Here is a 23125-nt window from a genome sequence, read left to right as displayed (position 1 = left end):
TGCCACGAGCAGATAGTAACTCAGTTAAAGTGCTATGGGAGAGGAGATCCATGCGCGCCAATGGTGCCTCCATGTTTGTAATTCCACCAGCCTTTATGGAAGGGGAAGCAACATCTAAAGAGGGTCCGGCAATAGCAGCCAGAGAGTGCCTTGAGTGGGCTGGGACACAGGAACTGAACTCAGGTTTCCATGCTCTGACATAATTTTCTTCTTAAACAGGTCACTTAATCTGTCTGTGCCTCATCTGCAAAATGGGACTATTCATAATTCCGTTCATCTACCCTTTGCCTGTCTGGTCTATTTAGATTGTAAAGTATTTGGGGTAGCGACTATCTCTCACAGCATGTGTGAATGGCACTTAGCACAATAGGGCCCTGATCTCAGCTGGGACATCTAGGTGTTACTGTAATCTAAATAATAATAATGCTCTGCAGCCTGAAGGAACCTTTACACCCTCTCGTTCCCTAAAGCACCTGTGCAGGAAGGAGCGTTGGCCCTACAGGGGGAAATAAAACCTTCCTGCTCACTTACCAGACTGCGTTATTTTAGTGACTTGGTAGTTAAGGGGCAGGATGAGGTGGAGGGGACGACAACGTGTGTTAATAGGATGAATGCTTTATAACTGGTTTTCACAAACATTTCCACCTTCTGGCTGAAGAGCCGCTGCAGTGTGACCAACACCATGTTTGGGTAATGGTCACCAGCTGTGAGAAGCTATTTTTTATTGACCAGACCATTTCCTAAGGGTCAGCAATAGATACTGAACACCTCCGGTTCCAAGTTTCCTGGGTGTCCAGAACTGCTCAACTGCTCAATTACCTGCTTTGCCAGTGAACTAACTCCTGAGGCTTAGGTCCACCCATGCCTCTCCTCCCCCAACCCGCTCCCAGGCTCTTAGCAGTGACATTTGCTGTTCAGATGGGTAGAATCTCTGCTCAGCCCTCAGACTTGACACTTCGTTGCAGACTGTGAGCTAATTCACAACAATCCTAAAACCGTGCTAATTAACTTACACTGAAATGGGCAAAGTCAACTCAATGCACTGTAGCAAAAAAACCCAACCTGTCACTTCCTTAAATAAAAAAGGTGCCTTTTTATGAGTGTACAATTGTAATCCACGAGCTATGAGCAGATCCATATTTTACATCTGGGATTCATAGCATCCTGCTGACAGAGAAATCCCAGAAAAGATGTGGTGAATTTTACAGATGTGAGAAACCTAGTTTAATGAACTGCATAACAGAGGAAATATACCTTTCTTTTTAAAAAAATTGAGCAGTAGAAGGCTAAGTAGAGGGATGGTGGAGGTGGTTTGTTCGGTGGATCTGATTTCTGAGCATGTGTAAGATTTTCAGTGTCACTGGTATTGAAATACCTTAATGCACGCTCTGAAATTGACATCAATGTGATTACGTTACAAATATGGGCAAAACAACCTGTGTGTTATGTGTTGCCTTCCAAATATATATAAAAAAAGGAGTACTTGTGGCACCTTAGAGACTAACAAATTTATTTGAGCATAAGCTTTCGTGAGCTACAGCTCACTTCATCGGATGCATCCGAGCTGTAGCTCACGAAAGCTTATGTTCAAATAAATTTGTTAGTCTCTAAGGTGCCACAAGTACTCCTTTTCTTTTTGCGAATACAGACTAACACGGCTGCTACTCTGAAACCTTCCAAATATAGTATCACCATAGCACTTATGTGCCCCTGCCAAGATTGGAATTCCATTGTGCTAAGTGCTGTATAGACCCATAATAAGAGACAGTTCCCTGCTTGGATGATCTTACAATCAAAATAAAGAAGATAAAGTATTACCGTCCCCAGTTCACACATGAGGAACTAAGATTAAATCACTTGCCCAGGGCCACCCAAGTTGTCTGGGGGCTGAGCCAAAACTTGAACCCAGGTCTCCTCAAACCCAGTCCAGCATCCCAACCACAAGATGATATTAATGGGAGGTAGGTGCCTACATAGCTTTGAGGAGCTAGGACACAGAGCTTAGTAATCAGAATAGTCCCTGTGATGCTGGCAGACCAAAAAGGAAGGCACGTAATCTGCCAAATTACCCAAAATGTAAGGTAACCCTACCATCCACACCCCCACGTCCCATAGTGAGTGCCACTCCCATTGCCCAGACCCAGTGGTAGAGCGGGGGGAAATCCTAGTGACCTATATTAGGACTGGTTTCAGAGTAGCAGCCGTGTTAGTCTGTATTCGCAAAAAGAAAAGGAGTACTTGTGGCACCTTAGAGACTAACAAATTTATTTGAGCATAAGCTTTTGTGAGCTACATCGGATGCATTCGGTGGAAAATACAGTGGGGAGATTTATATACACACACACAGAGAGAACATGAAACAATTGTGTATATAAATCTTCCCACTGTATTTTCCACCGAATGCATTCGATGAAGTGAGCTGTAGCTCACGAAAGCTTATGCTCAAATAAATTTGTTAGTCTCTAAGGTGCCACAAGTACTCCTTATATTAGGACTGAGTCTTCGGAGTGAAGAATTTATTAAAAATGCTAAGGTAAATGGCATTGTTTGTAAGGTCTGGAGGGACACAGCATCCCTGTGTCATTTTAGTCAAGGAAAGTTTGGTATGGGAGGGAGACAGTCCTTCTGGTAAAAGCTTAAATACATTAGCTTTGGCCAAATCCCCTGTAATTGTACCTTTGGCAAAGGTCTATCTTGAGTGTGAGAATGTTAAAGGAGATATTGTTGTGGGCAGCAGGAATTTACTTCCCGCTGATGTTTGAATTGGTAACAATATTTTAGCCATGTCTAAGCAGGTTAATAACCTAACTCACAGCCATAAAGACTATAGCCCTGCCAGGCCTGGCTTATCTCTGGGCAGCAGGAAGGGCTGCGAGGTGGAGGAAAAAACACTCAGTTCTTTGTCAGCTGAAAGTAACAGTTTTTCCCAAGAGGAAGAGTTTGGAGATTCCATTGCTTTGCCAGAAACTGCTCCTTAATGCAAAGATGCAATGCCTGATAAGCACAAGACAGAGTTGCTGCAGGTTGCTCATGACTGTCCCTTCGCCAGACATGTAGGAGTGGAGTGAACCCGTGAAAGACTCAAACCAGATTTTATTGGCCTCACATGTTTGAGAAAGTAAAAAATTACTATACAAGTTGTGTTTTATGTCAGATGCATAAGAGGTTAAAGGGACCCTGCAAGACAGCTTTGCAGCTGTTGCCCATCATTAAGGTGATGTTTGCCCGAGTGTCTATAGACATTGTGGGACCCTTACCCTTACCCAGGCCTTCCAGAAATGGAAAGAAGTATCTACTGGTTGTGGTGGATTCCTCCATTAGGTACCCTGAAGCTACCGCTCTATCTAATATAGAAGCTGAAACTTTGGCTATTGTCCTAATTACCATTTCTTAGCAAAGGAGGTTTTCCCTAGGGAAATCTTATCAGACCCGTGGTGAATTTGGTTGTGCTGAAGAGGGAACAGTTACTGCCCCTTTAATTGCTTTGGTCAGGGAGAGTAAGGAACAATCTCTTAAAGAGAGCTCTTGGATTTGCAAGGGTTTGGACCGAACCCAAAAGCAGGAGATGTTGGCCCTCTTGAAATACCACAGGCAGGTATTTTTCAACCTGCCAGACTTAACTGACAAAATAGTGCATTCCAGTGGAAATCCAGGGTCACGTCTTGCCCCTAGCAGAACATACCATGATAACAGAGAAATGCGACTCACAACCAGTTTGGGGTTCATGCCCTGTTTCCTAACCCTCTCCCCTGAGATTGGTACTCAGGCTCTTGAGTCACTGCGGGCAGCCTCACAATCCCATCAAACTGGATCCTAGATAGCTGGGGACGTGACTTCCACGACTTCTGCATCGGCCAGTGTGGCTGACCCCAGGGCCACCCAAGCAGCTGGCTCCAGGGTCAGTTACTCAAGTGGCCCCGGGGATAGCTACACTGGCCACTGCTGGAGCGGCCCTGGGGCCAGGCGCACTGACTGCTGCTCAGGCAGCCCCTGGCAGCTGGCCCCAGGGACACCTGAGCTGCGGCTGATGCAGCTGGCCCCAGGGACCACCAGAGCAGAAGTCCTGGGGATGGCTGGAGCAGCCGCTGCTCAGCCACCCCCGGCAGTGGTCCCAGGGCGGCTGGAGCAGTGGTGAGTGGGTGGCTCCTGGCAGCGGTCTCAGGGTGGCCGGAGCAGTGGCAGGGAGGTGTCCTCAGGGGCAGCTGGAGCAGCTGCTGCTCGGCAGCCCCAAGCAGCTGATACCACTGGCTGGCAGCCCCACCTCCAGAAGTGGGCCCACAGGGACTCCCTCCCAGCAGCAGCCCCTGGGGCTCCCCCCCAGCAGTGCCTCCCCACTAAGATTTAGTCAAGGATATTTATAGTATAAGTCAAGGACAGGTCAGAGGCCATGAATTTTTGTTTATTGCCCATGTCCTGTCCATGACTTTACTAAAAATACCCATGACTAAATCGTAGCCTTATAGATAGCATATGCAGTGTTTGCCGTTAAAATCTCCAGATTAGCCAGCGACTCTTAGTTCCTTTTTCTATTGTAAGTACAGGAGAAAATTGGGGTAACTGTTAGCAAAACCTTTAATACCGACAACCATATCATTTACAATGTAAGTATACTACTTGTACCTAGTATAGTAGCTGCAGTCAACTGGGCTGTATTTTCTACTGGTCAAAACCAAAAATGTAACAGTTGATTATGATGATATTTATTTTGAGGCTTCTGCAAAGTTGTATCGGGAAAGTCCATTTTTTAATGTGTTTGTGGTGGTGGTTTTTCCCCTAAATGCTTCACAATGATTTTCTTAACAAGTGCTCTTGTCCTGACAGTCCATCTCATTCTCTTTGCTCAGACTACGCGGTCATAATCCTCCTGCTTGCGAAATCTGAATCTGTTAGTTGCAGGAATGCTTATGATTTCACTACAAGAGGATTATAACCTATTAATCTATAAAGATGAAGTGGACTAGTAGGGTTATAACAAAGAGCTGTTTATTTCACACAGCTATCAAGGAACATGCGGGTGTGACAGGGTTGGAAATATAAAATGGAATCATCTTTAATGTTACTTTTTTGTGATTAAATGGAAAACATGATTAAATCATTTTAATTGTAACAAAGACTCACTGATGATTCTTTCTGATATTCTGCTATTTTTTTAGTACTCGAGTGACTTGGCTTTCTTTACTTAGCTATTTTGTATGCTGAGGTTAATCACTGGTATGATCTAATTAAGGAGTAGTGATAGTCACTCCTTTGTCAAGGTTGCAACTGTTTCCATTATAATCCCATTTTTGCCCCAGACCTAGTGTGTCTCCATAGGCAACCCCTTAGGTCCAGATCATGAAATTATAACACGTGAAAATGCAAAGGTTATTGTGATGACAAAGCATCATCACACCCAGGGCTTATCTGCACACAAGCTGCACTGTGTTACTTTAAATCATCTTACAACCCAATTTAAACAGGAGCAAATGCCTTAAACAGGTTTACAAATCAGATTTATTCTATTATAAGGATGTTCACACACAAGGTGCACAAGTTTAACTAAATCAGTTTAAATCACACCTTTAGTTACACTAGTGCATGTCTACACTTACTGGGGGTCGATTTAGCGGGTCTAGTAAAGACTCGCTAAATCGACCACTGATCGCTCTGCTGTTGACTCCAGTACTCCACCGGAATGAGAAACATAAGGTAAGTCGATGGGAGAGTGTCTCCCGTCAACCCAGCCCGGTGGAGCCACTGCAGTAAGTCAACCTAAGCTATGTCGACTCCAGCTATGTTATTCACGTAACTGGAGTTGCGTAACTTAGGTTGACTTACCCCCATAGTGTAGACAAAGCCTAAGGGCAAGTCTACACTTCTGCTGCATCAGCTCAGCTGCACCACTGTAGCACTTTAATGAAGACATTCACACCGATGTTAGCTTAGTTAATCCACTTTTCCAAAAAGCAGTAGCTATGTTGGTGGGAGAAGCTCTCCCGCCAACATAGCGCTGTTTACATAGGTGGTTAAGGCGGTATAACTACATTGCTCAGGGGGGTGGATTTTTCACACCCCTGAGTGCCAGTCCATTATTCCATTTTAATTTTGAAGGTTTAAAAAAACTCCCAAAACTAAACAAACATTTAGTTTGGTGTTGAACAGAATGTTTTGTTCGATCCAACCTGATTTTTTTTTTTCGGTTCAGCAATTGAACTGAAAATTACAATCTGTTATTCACACAGCTCTAATTCGGAGCAATATTCCACTCCTGAGCCTTGGGCAAAATGCCACAAAGATGGCCTAATGACTGTCTAGTGTGCACATACTTTGGACAAATGGGAGCGTCCTCGCTTTGCCCACTAGCAGTCTCTCTGGCTGGGTTAAGAGCATCACTGAACACTGCAGGAAGATGCATTCAGCCCTTCAACAGTCAGAGAACACTAGCTGCACAAATGGGCCTTTAAGGGTGAAGGGTCGAACTTGTAGGGGCTAAGGAAAGCAACGGTGCGGCTCTCTAACTGGAAGGATTTGGGGGAATGTCACTTGGAGTGGAGGAGGTGAGGCATGAAAGGCTGGAGCATAAGCACAGACCTTTACTACTATCTCATTGATTTCCCCTGAGCACAGCTACAGAAATGATGCGTCTTTGCTCAAAGTGCCCCCTCAATGCTTTTGGTGTGGTTGCTCCTCTCGATTAGTGTGAGACTTTGGAATCAGTGACCCCTTTCCCTTAGAGATGGCCGAGTGGAAGAATTCTAAGGCCTGAAGTCCTGTTTAAATGCTATACATATATAAAATATTTACATCATTTTTAGCCCTGATAGTCTTTTCCAAGATGTTGTCTCTGATGCACAATGCTCGTGAGAAACAATGAAGGTCAATGCAGTTCATTGCTTGATCCTATCCCTATAAAACAGTAGTTTGTCCAATACTTTGCATACGCTAAATACTCTGCAATGTGGTTAAGATATAACAAAGCCCTAATAAGTATACTAAAACCCTCTTCATAAACAGTGAAGCAGGAGGACTACTGGATGCTTACTTAAAGCAACTGGTTCACTTGTTTATAAGCATGTAAGGTCCTGAACATGCAGGGTAACCACACTGAAATGCTTAAACTACTATAGCAAAAAGCCTCAGAATTTGATTGGTGCATGGAATTAAGGGTCCATTGATATTATGAAGCATACACACACTCAAGTTTATAGTAAAAGGGTGTTACAGAAAGTGAGTGCAAATGACTCATTTGATGAGCTTTTACAGCATTAGACAGCAGCAAAAGCACAACTGCGTAAAATGAACTTTTAGTTTTTAAGAGTTTAATACATCTGTTAGTAAATTATACCACGCAACTCTAAGAACTGTTTCTCCCCTGCAGCATTTTTATGTTGAGTTATTATAGCTACGATACTACAACACTGTGTGAGAGAATGACATAGGCTACAAGCAGGGTCTTCATTTCACTGGTAAAATAAATAGTGCTACTTTTTACAGAGTTGGACAAAATAAAATTCATTGGTATAGTCCTATCTCACTGCTCCTTCAAACTTCCCATTAAAGAAGGATAACAAATGTTCTGATAACTAAGGAATACAATTGAAAACTTCATAACCACCAAGAGACAGGATCCTAGCTAGGGAAAGTGTTTATAAATACAGTCAGCTAGTGAAATAACTTGCATATTACACTGTAATTTAGCTTTAGATCTCTAAAACACAACTGGGATTCCATTTCTGTAGATTTCTGATTTAGTCATAAACATATGAGAAGATGAGCTAATCAACCACGCAAAGTTACATACAAATATTAATGGTTTTCTTACGGAATCAAAGGATGAGTGAAGGCATGAGTGAATGTACATAAACTATTGGTGTGATAAAGCCATAGTTTAGTTCCAGTTTCCATATGTGCACTGATGACATGGGCAGACACGGTTATATTGCAAGTGTCACAGATGGTTTTTTTTCTTAAAGCCTCAGCTCCTGGAGTCAAATGATTACCTAAAAATCTGTGGTTTTTGTTTAAAATCAAAAAGTAAGTGTGTTGCCCTGATGGCTGAAGGGAAAAGCTTGAAACTGTGAACCCCTAAAAGATGCCAAACCCAGAGGGAAATTTAAAAGAACCTAGCTTGATAGATTTGTTTTAATCTCTTGTTTTTTCAACCAATAGCATGATTCTGATGGTGGGCCTGGCTCGTGATTTTTGAATATTTGGGATTGGCAACACTGCACCCATCTGCACAGTAACGCTTAACTTGGGCCTGGTCATGCTGGGCTTATTCATCTGTGACTTCAGTGAGTGTTTTGTCCTGAGTCAGGAAGGCAGGGTTGTGCTCCTTGTTAAGAAACACTCATTCGCCTTCCCTCCCTTTCTGCCGCTAGTTAAGTGGGTAGCCTTAAGTGTTTATCTTGTGGTCAGTCATTTCCTTACACAGGTCTTTCACACCCACAGATGTCAGCCACTACCATGCATGTACTGTATTGCATCCTTAATACTGACAACTACCGTAGACTGACTAATCATTTGTCAGACAAAAGTCCCATTTTCCCGTTCTCCCTTCCTGGTGCCCTCAGACTTCGCTGTATGAAAGGTTCTGAGCGTAGCAATTGGCTCTATTCCCACCAGGAGGAAGTTCTGCAGTGTCTGTGCTACAAGAGAGAGCTGGAAACTCTTGCTGCTTGCTTCTCTCATGGGAGAAGTGGGAGTGGATTTGGATGTGGTTAGGCAGGTTTCTGTATCTGCACTTCCGATATCCTTTGCCTATATATGGGCTATGCCGGTTTGTATCTAGCATTTGCCTCATTCAGTATGGCCAATCTAGAGCTGGCTTCTTAGTCACTTCTATATCACACAACACAACATAGGTTTCAGAGTAGCAGCCGTGTTAGTCTGTATTCGCAAAAAGAAACGGAGAACTTGTGGCACCTTAGAGACTAACAAATTTATTAGAGCATAAGCTTTCGTGAGCTACAGCTCACTTCATCGGATGCATTTGGTGGAAAAAAACCAAGTTTTTTTTCCACCAAATGCATCCGATGAAGTGAGCTGTAGCTCACGAAAGCTTATGCTCTAACACAACATAGTAACTGTGACTTGCATGTGAGGAAACTGACACTGCGGTGTCCAAACAGTGTATGCACCATACGCAATAGCAGCATTTAGCACTTCTCTGTGTTGCTTTTATGTTCTTAAACTGCTTTGCAAACAACCTAATCCCCACAAATCCCTGGAGGTAAGTATTAGCATCCCCATTTTATAGCTGGGGAAACAGAGGCAGAGGGCGTTGGGCCTGTCAGGGAATGAGTCAGAGCTGGCCTTAGATTAGACTCAAGAGTTTGTGATTCTAGTCATGTACTCGGACATGCCTCTTTCTCCTTGAATGACCACAAAGAAGCTGGGCACAGTATATATGTATACACTTCTCATCTTATTGCTACGTTACTTTATTTGGAGGAAGACATAGGCAAGAGAGAAGACTGGGAATCGGAAGACTGGGTTCTATTCCTTCCTCAACAATAAATTTGTGGTGTCACTTTGAACAAGTCACAAATCCTTGGCACATCAATTTTCTGGTCTGTAAAACAGATGTACCTTCTGGGGATGTTGCGGTGCTTCCTTTAATACACTAATGCTGGGGAAGTGCTCTGGTCCAGTGAACTGCGATTCAGGAGACCTGGGATCACAGATCCTAGTAAATACCGGTTCCTGGCCACCCACTAGGACTGCTGTGAGGAGAATCCAAGCATCTGCCATTCTGGATCGCTGGGGAGTTTCAAGCTCCTGGAAGCTGGATGGAGTCCAGCCATTGCCCCATGCTCAGGGTCTCTTGGTACACACTCAGGGCTCAGCCCTTCTAGCTACCACCCTCCTGCGCGTGTTGGAACTTGCTGTCCAGCCACGTAGCAGCATTGACCTTTCAGACTCCCCAGTACTTAAACTCATCTCCTCCTCAGAACTCCACCCCATAGCTACGCAGCTCCTGGTTACAACTTAACTTTGTCAGGGGCACAGTGCAGCAGCTCTGAAAACACACACACACACTTTGCACAGTCTAACTTTGATGTTCTTTACTTAACAGATAAAGCACAGGAATGTACAGATCATACAAAGCAATAGACTATCCCAAATGCAATGTCCCTCACTAGCTCACCCTTCCCTTGGGAGGCCTTGGGGGATTCTCTGTGTTCCGTGAGGCAGGGTCCGCAGCCCCCTTCCCACTGGGCTAATCTGGTGCTAAATGGGCCTTCCCCCCAGTTCCACCCTGTGAGGACCTTTAGAGACTCCTGCTGGGGTCACCCGCTTCTCCTTCTAGAGTAACTTTGCATTCCTCTCAACCGCACACCTTCAAACACAAGGGGGAAGTGTCTTGAGTAAACCCATTGCCTCAAGGTGTTTCACTTTGAATAGATAATTGTTGAGCACTGATCACTCATCACTCTGGTCTGGCCGAGACATGACACAACCCTGTTAATGGGGGAAACAGTAATTTCCTATGGTACAATTTCATAAAATCATCCACAAATCAGAAGTGATACAGCCAAAACCCCAAATCATCACATTAAGAACCCTAAATCATCACACCCGGTTTCTGTTCCTGCCTCTGCCACTAACATGCTGAGTGACCCACAGGCAAGTCATTTCACCTTGCTGTGTCGCTAATTTCCCCTTCAAGCCTTTGTGCTGCTGGACTAGTGTATTTAGATGGAAAGTCTTTGGGTCAAGGACTCCCGCACTATGCGCATGTGTCAGGCCTGGTACCATGCAGCTTGATTCTGGCTGGGTCCTATAGCTGCTCCTGTAGTACAAATAATATATAACATGCTTTGAGATCCTTACATGGCAGACACAACAGAATGGCAATTATTCAATTTTTAAATAGCCCAGCAATCCATTTCCTTGGTGAGATTATACTTGCATAGCACTGTTTTACAGTAGGGCAGTGCTACATTTCATGGCAGGGCTCCAACCATGTAATAAGGCACGTCACTGCTAGCATTTTGGCTGTGGACTGCCACTGGAAAGCATGTCACATGCCACAGAATAATGCAACACCTGCTCACATTTCCTAGACGCAATTTCTATTTTGTGTTCTTACATCAGTAAAATATGCAAATCAGATTATCCAGAACATCCATACCAAGAGTGTCAGTGTTGCAATCTCATTGTCCTGAGGGCTGTATCATTTCTGGGCATATTGCAGTAGCACCTGAAAACCCCGCAGAGATCCAGGTCACATATTGTACAAACTGAAAGGAAGGTTCCATCCCTGCCCCAGAGAGCTAACGACCCAAATAGGCAGGACAAAAGCACGGTGAAAAGAAGTAACTTTGTCCCCATTTTACAGGCAGGGAGTTGAGGGGCACAGCTTACCCAAGAGCACGCAAGATGTCGATGGCAGAACTGTGAATAGAACCCAGCTCTTCCAGGTCCTCCCAATCCAGCACTTTTAACATCCACAGACTCCTGCAGTCTAGATGGAGTATGGAGCTGGGAGATCTGCCTCACTGCACTAACTCATTGTGTGACCATGGGCAAGTCATTGACTTTCCCAGTGCCTGTTATCTCTATAAAGCACATTGATCTATGGATATAATTTAAGTGCAAAGTAGTATGGATTCTAGCGTTCACAGTTGGATCTTTGAGTTAGGAGCAGGCTAGGCTCAGTCATGAGAATCACTGGTTAGTCTAGCAATACTGGCTCATGCAACTAGCTCCTTGTTTCATATGGTAGCCTGGGAACTGGTGCATTGTGCTCAGCTTTAGGCTCAGCCTCCCTCTTTTTGCAGAGCTGTCTTCTCAAATAGTGATAACCTCACACTTTTTGATGGATTCTGCTAATTTTTTGAAATTACTGGGAGATTGCTAATTTAGCACAGATTCCTGGACTGCTAGTTTCTCTGTGTGCATCCCACTTTTGAGAGAGCCACTCAGAGGCTGATCTCGAGACAGAGTTGAGCCCTTTGTTTTACTGGTAGTCCCAGAAAAGTGTTGTGTGTACAAACACTGGGGAATGTCCCAGAGAAATGAAGAGTCTGGTACTATATGTACCTTACCTTCAAATTGAAATAGCTCACTAGGAGCCCTCTTTAGAGAGCTCCCCTCCTCTCAAAAATTCCAAGAGCATTTCAGTCACGCCTTGCAACATCAGCAATCCTCGTGCAAATGCAGGTTGCTCCTTCTTTCCAAGGCAAGCACCAGGTTAGGATAGTTAAAATTCAGACCTGGTGGACAGAGGCACAGCTCCATAAGAGTCACCGGACAGCAGAAAGAAAGTATGGTCCAGTGATTAGAGCACTAGCCTAGCACTTGGGACACCTTGGTTCAGCTTCCTGATCCATCTTGGGCAAGTCACAGCCTCTCTGGGCTAGACTCACAAAAGGAGTCTAATTGCCTCTTCAGACACCTAAATGCCAAAATCAGGCCCCACCGGGATTCACAAAGCCCCTGTTCAGCTACCCCTAATCCCTGTAGGTGCCTAAACATGCTCGGCTCCTAAATTTTTGCAGTAAAGGATCCCTAGGTGCCTATGGTCTGGCTTCTGAGTATGCGCACAGCAACCCCTGGCCAGGCCAGGCATCCAGACGCCTAAGCCCCAGAGCAATTCACAAGCCGAGCAAAGGCAGGCAGTCCTCCACCTAACTCACGGGCGGGGCCTAGGGAGCCATCTTTGGTTGGACAAATTCCTGAAGATTTCCTCACATGACATAATCTTTCATTAAAGATTAATCTTTAATTCCAGGAGACTCCAGGACAATCTTGGAGGGCTGGCAACCCAAGCAGAGCCCAATCGGGTAAGCAAGCTCAGAGCTCACCTGCTGGATCAGGCCCCTACAGAGGAGCTTACACAAAAGAACGGCAGGGGGGAGGGGAGATGTGGGTTTAAATCCCCCTGCCCCTCCACCTGAGTTCGAGAAAGGAGTTGAACTGGGATCTGCCACCTCTCAGTGGCGTGCCCTACCCACTATGGGCTATGGAGTAGTCGGAGGTGGGGCTCCCTCACTCTCCTCTCTTGAAGCTGTTCCCCTGTGGCTTATTAATAAAAAAAGTCATTGGAGCAGGGGGCCTGAACCCTGGGTCTCCCACCTTTCCCCACTTCATGAATCACTCTGGGGCTCAGACATCCAGATGCCTGGCATAAGGCTGCGGTGAGCCCACTCCATGGCAGAAACATAGGTGCCTAGGGACCTTCTACTGCAAAAATTCCGGGCACCGAGCTAGTTTAGCTATCTACGGCGTTCGGTGGCAGCTGAGCAGGGGCTTTGTGAATCCCCAAGTCTGGGACTTAAGTACTTAAAGGGGCAGCTAGGCTCCCTAAGTCCTGATGTGAATGTAGCCCATATGTATAAATAATAATTAACTTCCTGTACCTCATTCCATGCTCTGGCCTTTCCCTTATCCTTGCTAAGAGCTCTGATTGAAGCGAATCCTCTGCACTGACAGCATATGATGCTGAAACTGAATGATACTGGGCAGGCGCCATGTGAGCAGCAGAAGAATAGAGTTAAGATAATCGGCACACAGTTAAAACCAATCTACAAATGGAGATTTGCTGCCGTTTTATTTGCTTTCCTTGTTTAAGTAGGTTTTATCTGCAAGCGCTTAGATACACTAACATTGAGTAGCTCTGAGTTAAGCTGTGGTGTGTGGCACTCTGCAGTGATATACACCACAAGATGCTTGATCTGTGAGTGACACAGGACCAGGGCTTTTACTGCACATTTTGCCATGGATTAATGCAATCGGGTTATAATAATTATAATAAAAACGCTGCTCTCTTGCCACAAGCCAAGTGTCATGACAACTGTTCAGCTATGGAGACATCTGATCCCCAGCACCCAGCCTGAGTAAGACCTTCTCTACAGGAAACAGTTGCACTGGTTTAACTTAAAGCAACTTAGTTAAATCCTTTATTTCAGTTTAGCTTAAATTGACTGGGAACAGGTTTAAATTAAACCGCAATAAATCACTCTGACCACACAGAGGTTTGCCACAAGTTAACTAAACCAGTGCTAGTTAGTGCAGAGGACAACGCCAAAGGCCCTGAGCTGAAGAGCCTGCAACCTAAATAGACAAGGCAGAAAGCATTATCCCCATTTCACAGGCCCCTGAACTGAGGCCCAGAAACAGACAGTGACTTGCCTCAGATTACACAGGGAATCTGTGGCAAAGGGAGGAATTGGACCCAGTTCTTTTGCATCCCAAGCCATTACCTTCACCATAAGACCATCTCTCCTTAATCATACCCTCAATTGGGCATCAGGTCTCTATACCAGTTTTGCTGCAAAGGGAAAGAGGTAGCGGGTTTGCTTTTTTTTTTTTTTTTTTTGCGTAAGCTACTACCATGCAGTGGAATGGAAATGTCTCTCTCTCTCAGCTTATGATAAAGAACCTTATGTTGCATTTTAATTTTTGAAAATTCTCTTCTGCTATTTTCATGTATCACAGTTCTGGAGACTCGCATAATTATTTTTACAAGAAATGCTTTCAGACAAATAAGTCTGGGGAGGCTTGTAATTTCTATTACCTCATGGCGACTCTATTGACAGACACCAGCATACCTTGTGAGAATTAGAGAGCATAAAGTAATGGAGGTTTTGTCCTTTCGAGACAGAACTGCTCGCAGTGCCTGGCTCGCTGCCAACACCACCAATTACAAACCTGGAGCAGGAGACAGGTTTTAATGCTGAAAAACTACCATATTTCAACCACCCTGTTAATGAAGAAGCCAAATTGTGGCTTCCACTTTCTTCAGGGCCTGCTAAGAATCCAGGAGCATGACAAATTGTAAGTGCTCTAGGTGTCTGCTTATAGATCATTTATTGTCGCTACCTTTGGTGACGGCTGGAGTTCAATCTACTGTTAGTTGGCCCTGCTGGTACTAACAATGTTCTACCAGCTTTTTGGAAGACCTTTATGTGGAGAGGTGGACAGATCAGTGAAAGGAACAACTTCTAAAGCATGGCCATTGGTAGCTCTCTTCGAAAGGGACAGATTTAATTAGCGTGAGAGCAAGCGCCTTGAAAGAGATATGGTGGCAGATCCATCGGTCGAAACATTCAAATGCTGAAATAGACAATACACTAAAGATATAGTGCGCAAACAGATCTTTTCCATCTCTGATTTCTGGTGTTAGGATTTCTATTGACACTGACGTTAGCTTTTGGTCCGATTAATTAAAGACCTGGATGCCTGACTCGAATGCAGGTGGCTGTGTAACATTTTGTTGATCCTTACTCTTTTTTTCTTGCCACTAGCCAACTACCAATGTGCGGTTTAATGAACTATCTGACACTTTCACAGTTCATCTTGGGTGTCTTGATTTTAAAGCGAAACTTTCCTAACCTTGCCCACGTTGCACATTTGGTGTGTTTGTGAAGTGCAGAAAAATTATACCTAATCACTCCTGCAACCACTCTCTCCTGTTTTACCACTGTGGTTATATGCAGGAGAACATTGCACTAGCTTGATACAGTATATACCCCTAAAGACTAACAGAACAGCATATATGAAAGAAGGTGAGAGGTTGGCACATGCTTTAATGAATGGATAAATAATGATCAAAGTAATAGAATCCCATGTATGCAATGTAAACTCTATGAATCTGATTGTCTTCTCGTGCCATTTTAAATTAGAAGTCACTCCACTGAAACTGCTGGAGTTACATGGGTGTAAAATAAGTAAGGAGGAGAATCAGGTCCTCTAATGTATCAGTTTCATGGTGTAACCTTAGGCCTGGTCTGCACTACAAAGTTAGGTTGTATGTGTGTCTACTCCTGTCAACATAAGCACCCTGTTACAGCAATACAACAATACCATCTCCCTGAACAACACAGAGCCATGTTTGACCTACTTAGATCACTGCAGTACAAGTATAGATGCTGCATGACCTGTGTCAACCTTAACAGTCCTCCAGCAGCTGTCCCACAATGCCCCTGTCCCTGTAACAATGGCTGCTCTCCACTGCCCAGGGTCACAGAGAAGGGAAGGGCCACCCTGCCCTTTTAAAATTCCCAATGTGTTTTTGAAAAGCCTGTTCCTGATTGCCCACCTTTGTTGTGAGCATCCAACCATGTCAGGTCCACTCACAGAGAGCTACTAGACACACCCCCTGCCTGGAGCAGGCAAGAAGTCTTGGATCTCCCTGGGCTGTAAGGAGAAGAGATTGTCTGAGCCCAGTTCAGGAGCAGTCCAAGGGACACAGACATCATGTGCAGATTGCACAGGGGATGCTGAAACTGGGGAATGCCAGGGACCCCACAAGCACCCCACATTCGAATGTGGACACTTTGCGGCAGTCTGAGATGAAGACCCCTGCAGTATGCAACCGGGGTGGGGGGGGCTTCTTTTTCCCCATTTAAAGATGGCACCCATCCCATCTGCCTTACAGAACAAAGGCATTGGCTTTTCAATGCTCACGTCACTCATAAAACATTAGAAATCCGTTTAAAAAAAGAGCATGGCAGTCCACATCAGATCAATGATCACTACTCAGATAGACGCAGAAGAAGTAGATAGAAGCAGCATTCACTCTTCCATTCTTTGGCTTGTTGGGCAAGGTGGGGGGCCATGCACTGTGCTTTGTTTATCTGAATAGGGATACGCTATTGAGTGATCCCGATAAAATTTTCCCGGAGATACTCTGCACTCTCCTCCGAAACATTTCTAGGCAGCCTGGTTTATTCCCCTGCAAAAGGAGATTTTCCCATGCCACTCCGCGATGAGTTCCACTGGCACCACTGCAGTAAACAGGCTAGCAGCATATGGCTTTGGGATGCCAGTCACAGCTGGGTTCTCTGTGCCTCCGTCTGTTACTCTCAGGAGTGAGATCTCAGATAGAATAACCACTACCTGGGAATATACTGGCTGTATTCACTCCACTTTCCCGATACTCGTGCCCATTGGTGCCCAAGCATCTAAACTTTCTATGCCACAGAACATCCCACCTCCTCCCCACCAGGCTAGGCCAGACCCACCATGGTTTGAGCTGCAGAGCAGTGCTGTAACAAGGACTTCAAAACTAAAGCGACACTTAATATTTCTTAAAAAGAAAAGGAGTACTTGTGGCACCTTAGAGACTAACAAATTTATTAGAGCATAAGCTTTCGTGAGCTACAGCTCACTTCATGAGCTGTAGCTCACGAAAGCTTATGCTCTAATAAATTTGTTAGTCTCTAAGGTGCCACAAGTACTCCTTTTCTTTTTGCGAATACAGACTAACACGGCTGCTACTCTGAAACCTGTTAATATTTCTTATGACAGGTGTTCATGGGAATAATGTAAGGGGGCTCTGAAGCTTCACCTTCCCTTTCCGTTGTGACTGTAAATCTAATGGTGGATCTGTTTTAATCGGCAGCCTGGTGTGGTGGCCCAGAGAGGTGCCCCCTCCATGCCTGCTGAACATTTGCCCCCAATCAAGAGGAGAAAGAAGCAGACTAGGGAGGATATGTTCTGCACTGTCCTCTAGGCTTTTACAGTCACTGACTGGGAACACAGGGCTTGGAGGGGCTATCTGACCATGACCAGAGAGAAGGACTGAAAATGGAGAGAGTGGTTGCTACAAGAGAGGACTGAAAGGCACATTGTGAAGTTCATCAGGACATCCTGGTTTTACTCAGGCAACAATCTCAGTGCTAAGGCACATTTATCGACCCACCTACCCAAAGGCACAGCAGCCTGTCCAAGCCATGAAAAACTCCATGGTCATTGCTCCCTACACATAATAGGGGGCAGCATGGTACAAACCTCCTACCCCAACCACTCCATGCAGTGAGGAAAAGCAAGGAGAACTGTAGCTATACATACACAGACCTGCAAAAACCACAGGAGCATCCACAATGAACAACTAGTTTTGTACCAGGTCTGAAACCCTGTCATGGTTTTTAAAACATAAACATAAGCATTTATTGTTTACTTGTGTTTTTACAATATGGCTCACCCTTTTACAGTGCTGCTAAAATAGTTTTAACATGTATATTCATTCTTTAACTTTATTTCCTCTTTCTTTGCTTACAATAAAGTTCTATTTTTGGAAACTCAGAGTTAGTTTATAACAGTAGTTTACACCAAGCATAATTGCTGCATTACAGAATTCATAATGGGAGTCATACCCCATCCATAATTAAGTTCCATATACATGAAGATTCACTAGTTCATAAAAGCAGCACACAACACTACTGTGGCTGATTGTTAAAATGGTCTTTTAAGGCCTCCCTGAGCAGTCCAAGTTCTGCAAATACAGGAGAATCATACTTCCCATGTTAGCAATGATCATTAGAATCGTGCTGAGCTCTGCAGGGTCCACGCAGCTGCCAGAGCAATGGCAGAGGCTGAAAAGCGGTTCACAGGACTGTGGGAATTTTAAAAACAGCACAAAAAATACAGGATGGGAAAAGCATTGTGGGATGGAGAAAATAGCATTGAGGGGACCTGATCCCTAGTTCCCAGAAATCCCAGAGTGAATTGCCGTATTTCACAAAGATGTCCCATAAGGTACTGAGCCAGACAGCAGCAAGGGGCTCATTGGGATAGCTATATGTGGTACACTAGTTTCCATCAACGCAACCACTCATGGCGAATACACACTGCACCAACCCAAGCAGCCAGGTGTGCACGTATCTGAGGGATATATAGAAAGTCGCCAGCTGTACACATGGTCCAATAAAATATGTTACGTCACCTACCTTGTCTATGTCATATGCTGGGACCAACACGCTATAACAACACTGCAAACAGATATATCACTTGTGTCAACCGAACTCTGTCGGGTAGACATGGCTTGTTTGCACACATTTCTCCTACCATCCTGGCAACTTCAGGACCCACTCCCCATGAACATCTTGGTTTAATAAAACAGTGTAACAGACTGCACTAGAACGCAAGCTACACATAGCTCATTGATCAATTATTTAAACATAAGTTTTACAAGGAAAGACACAACTTGAGGTGAGGAAGGGGTACAAGCATAGAAAACTCATGGACAGAAGCAGCACAATTTGTCCAGGTTACACAGTGCATTACCAAGGCTAAGTACTCGTTTTGTCTGAACGTGAAAAGTGACTGGTTTGAGCAGGGGTGCCAGCTGGGAGCGTTGCCAAACATGTGATTGACCATGGGTTTCTTTTTCTCCGGTATCTTCATTTGGAAATCAGTAACTACACTGTCCTGTAGCACATACGCGATAAGATAAAAGGAGATAAAAAGGCTGATAAGGGCTTTTAACATTTAAAATCTGGTTTAGTGCTATGCACATAAAAATGTTACAAAGTAGAACCAAATTCTCCTAACTTGTTAATTCTGAAAGTACTCAGTGAACTTTTATATTCTGAAAAACAGATTGCTCTGCATTGATTAGAACGGTGTCTGCAGGAATATGAATAGTAGCAACTTGGAACTGCGCGTCTGGACCCAAATCATTCACACCCGTTATCTCCCCTAACTTAGTTTCCTGATTTTGGCACCCTTTCCTGTTGAGCCAGATCTGTGATTACCACTTTCTCCATTGGGCCAGATCTGTGATTACCACTTTCTACCAAGTCCCTTCAATTTGCCAATAACTGGTCAACAGGGCATCCCCCTGGCATTGGAGGAATACAAGCTTGGCATACAGCCAGCATAGCTAGCTTTGGGCCAACTCTCCCAGTAACCCTCACCATAGTCAGCATGGTAAGGACGTTGAATCCTGGGAGGAAGGGAGGGTGGCTGTGGAGAGCTACTGTTCTCCGGCCGTTGCTGGACTGCAATCTTCTGGTTGCAGAATTAAATAACAGCTCCTGAGGCAGTTCTAATTTTGCCTGAAGCCAGGGTGTCCCTTCCTCCCACCCCAAACCCAGTGCCAAACTCAGTCTGGCTGCAATGATAAATTAGGCCCTGTATCTTTAATTTCATGAACATGTCTTCTCAGTATATCTGCAACTTTCCTTGTCCTGGTGTCACTACATTAAACTCTCCTAAGCGTTGAGCCTTCCCTTTGAGTGGTGAGATTTGAATGGACACAGCATGGGCCCAGTAACTCAAAGCCACAGGACACTGATGTAGGGGAAACCTCCCTCTGCACGTGGTATCATCAGAGCCTCTGAAGCTGCAGAGTAGATAGGGAGGCGGCCAGAGGTCTGGGATGGGTCTCAAAGTGGGAGGAAGTGAGGAACCTGTGTACAAACCAACCTCACTAGCCCTCGACCCAAGCCCTGCATAGGAAAGCCTGCACTCATGACGATTTCCTGTGAGGAAATATTAATCCCAGCTGTGTCCAAACATGGTAAACGAAACCTCAAAGAAATCATTCCTTTGAAGATCAAGTGCTGTAAGCCATCATATTCAGGAAGACTCATGTACATTACTGATAAGAATGAATTGTAATTTGCATACTATCAATTTAGCTATATAATACATATTGCCTGTATGAGAAAGACAAAGGGTTGAGGGGTGTATTTATTGGACCAACTTGTGTTGGTAAAAAGACAAGCTTTCAAGCTGATACAGAGCTCCTCTTCTGGTCTGGGAAAAGTACTTGTCACAGCTACATCTGAAGTGGAACAGATTGTAAATACACAGTGCAAGAAACCATTCAAAATGACAACTGGGGTGTATGGTCAGTGGTTTGTTTTTTTCTGTACTGAAGCTGGTTCTCTCAGGGAATTAGGGTGGCCCATTCCATGTGTGAGCTACTTCTCTGGTGGGGTGTCCTTGTTAGGTGAAGGCGGTTATTTGGTGAACCCCTAGTTGTCACCTACCATGCCACCCTGGAACCCCTACGGGATAACAGCCATAATTACAACCCTGCTTGATGAGAATCACATCCTGAAAGAAATCTTTCCCAAATTCCCTCTTCTGGCCTTCAAACAACCCTCCAAGTTTGTGAAGCTCATCATCAGATGCAAGCTCCACACAGATCAGGACACACCAACTCAAAGCAGCACCAGACCCCGCCAGAATAACAGATGCAACCTGCAGCCATAACTCCACTGCTATGATGGTCAATTTCCCCCCTCCCCTCACTCCTCCATAACACATCTTTCAAAATCTATGGGTCCTACCCATGCCCATCACAACATGTGGATAGATCTCATCCAGTGCATTAAAATATATCACTTCACCCACCATGTGGTAGACTGGGCACAAGCAAACAATATGTATTTTAATATGGCTGAATGTAAATGTATACATCTGGGACAAACACAGTAGGCCATATTTACAGGATGGGGGCTCTATCCGGAAGCAGCAACATTTGGGGGTCATGGTAGTTAATCAGCTAAACACAAGCTCCAGTATGATGCTGTGCCCAAAGAACTAATGTGATCCGTGAGATGCATAAATGGGAACCGGAGTAGGGTAGAGAGGTTATTATAGTCTATAAGTACCTATGGGGGAACAAATATTTAATAATGTGCTCTCTTAGGAGAGAAAGGTATAACATGATCCAATGGCTGGAAGTGGAAACTAGACAAATTCAGGACTGGAGACAAGGTGTAACATTTATAGAGTAATTAACCATTGGAACAGTTTACCAAGGGCTGTGGTTGATTCTCCATCAGTGACAATTTTTAAACCAAGATGGGTGGTTTTTCTAAAAGATCTGCTCTAGGTATTACTTGTAGGGAAGTTCTCTGGCCTATGTATGCAGGAGGTCAGACTAGATTAGGTGTTCTCAAATTTCATTGCACCGCAACCCCCTTCTGACAACAAAAATTGCTACATGACCACAGGAGTGGGGGGCCGAAGTTTGAGACCAAGCCCAAACTGCGCTGCTCTGGGTGGGGGGGAGGGGATGAAAGCCCAAGGGCTTCAGCCCCAGGCTGGGGGCCCTGTAACCTGAGTCTTGCTGCACAAAGCCAAGCCTGAGCCCACTCCCCAGGCTGAAGCCTTTGGGCTTCAGCTCTGAGTGGTGCAGCTCAGGCTTCAGCATTGGCTGTGGGCAGCAGGGCTCAGGCTTTGGCCCCAAACCCCAGCAAGTTTAAATGCCAGCCCTGGTGACCCAATTAAAACAGGGTCCTGACCCACAGTTTGAGAACCACTGGACTAGATGATCAGAATGGTCCCTTCTGGCCATCAGAATCTATAATATTGCCTGTAATTACATTTGCGCTCTCACAATGCTATATACTAACCCTCACTAGACTCCTGAGAGGGAGGTACCTGTCATCTTCATTTTACAGACAGGGGTTCAGGGCATGGAGAGAACTGAGGAACAGAAAGCAAGGTCTACATTTCTGAAGTAAACTTTGACTTTGGGTGCCTCCACGGTCAGGTCCCCAACCTGATTTTCAAAGTCATGGAACTGCAGGTTCTCAGCAGTTCTGAAAAATCAAGAATGTCAGGGTAGGCATCCAAATTAGTGGACATTTTGAAATGTTTACCTTATTATTTGCCAAGATTACATAGTGTGCAGAGCTGGAATCAGGATACTGTACGTCCGGATCCAATGGATGTGCTGAGCTGTGCGGCTCAAGGTACAGAATGCAGAAATATAACTTCTAAATCTGACCTGGGACAGGAGCGGAAGAGTGTCAGTTACACCTTTTGGTTCTTTAATTGACAGTGAATTGAAATGGTTGCAAAAAGAACAGGAGTACTTGTGGCACTTTAGAGACTAACAAATTTATTAGAGCATAGGCTTTCATGAGCTACAGCTCACTTCATCGGATGGTCTAGGCCAGATCAGATACTTCTCCCAAATGACTGACATTTTAGCTCCAAAATTAAGATTTCATTTTGAAAAGAATTAAGCACAAAATTTTCAAAAACAATCTAGTCTAGAAGGCTATACTGCTTCGAAGTTCCCTCAGTTGCAATTCTCCACTCTATATGGTTGTAAAGAAAATCTTCAAAGTCAAAAGCCACCATCTACATAATGTCTTGATGCGTTTACATCTGAAACAAATAGCTCTGGAGAGAGGTGCGAACTTCCCCATTCACAGCAAAGGCAGCTTCTCAATACTGAGTATTTCACAGATGATTCTTGCATGCAAGAAAGCTGGATAATCAAATTAAGATGTGCTCCAATGAGACTCTTGTCCATCTCGTTTAGAGGTAACAGGTGGATACAGTGTTGAATTAAGGCAGAAACAACAGTTTCGGGGATGCAACCCCTGGGCTGGGGAGGGGGCACAAAAAAACACACAGTTTGGATCCCAAGGTATGTCAGCGAGAT

The sequence above is a fragment of the Dermochelys coriacea genome, chromosome 2 (genome assembly GCF_009764565.3).
Source record: "Dermochelys coriacea isolate rDerCor1 chromosome 2, rDerCor1.pri.v4, whole genome shotgun sequence".
Taxonomy (NCBI): domain Eukaryota; kingdom Metazoa; phylum Chordata; order Testudines; family Dermochelyidae; genus Dermochelys; species Dermochelys coriacea.
This window is presented reverse-complemented; position numbering follows the sequence as displayed.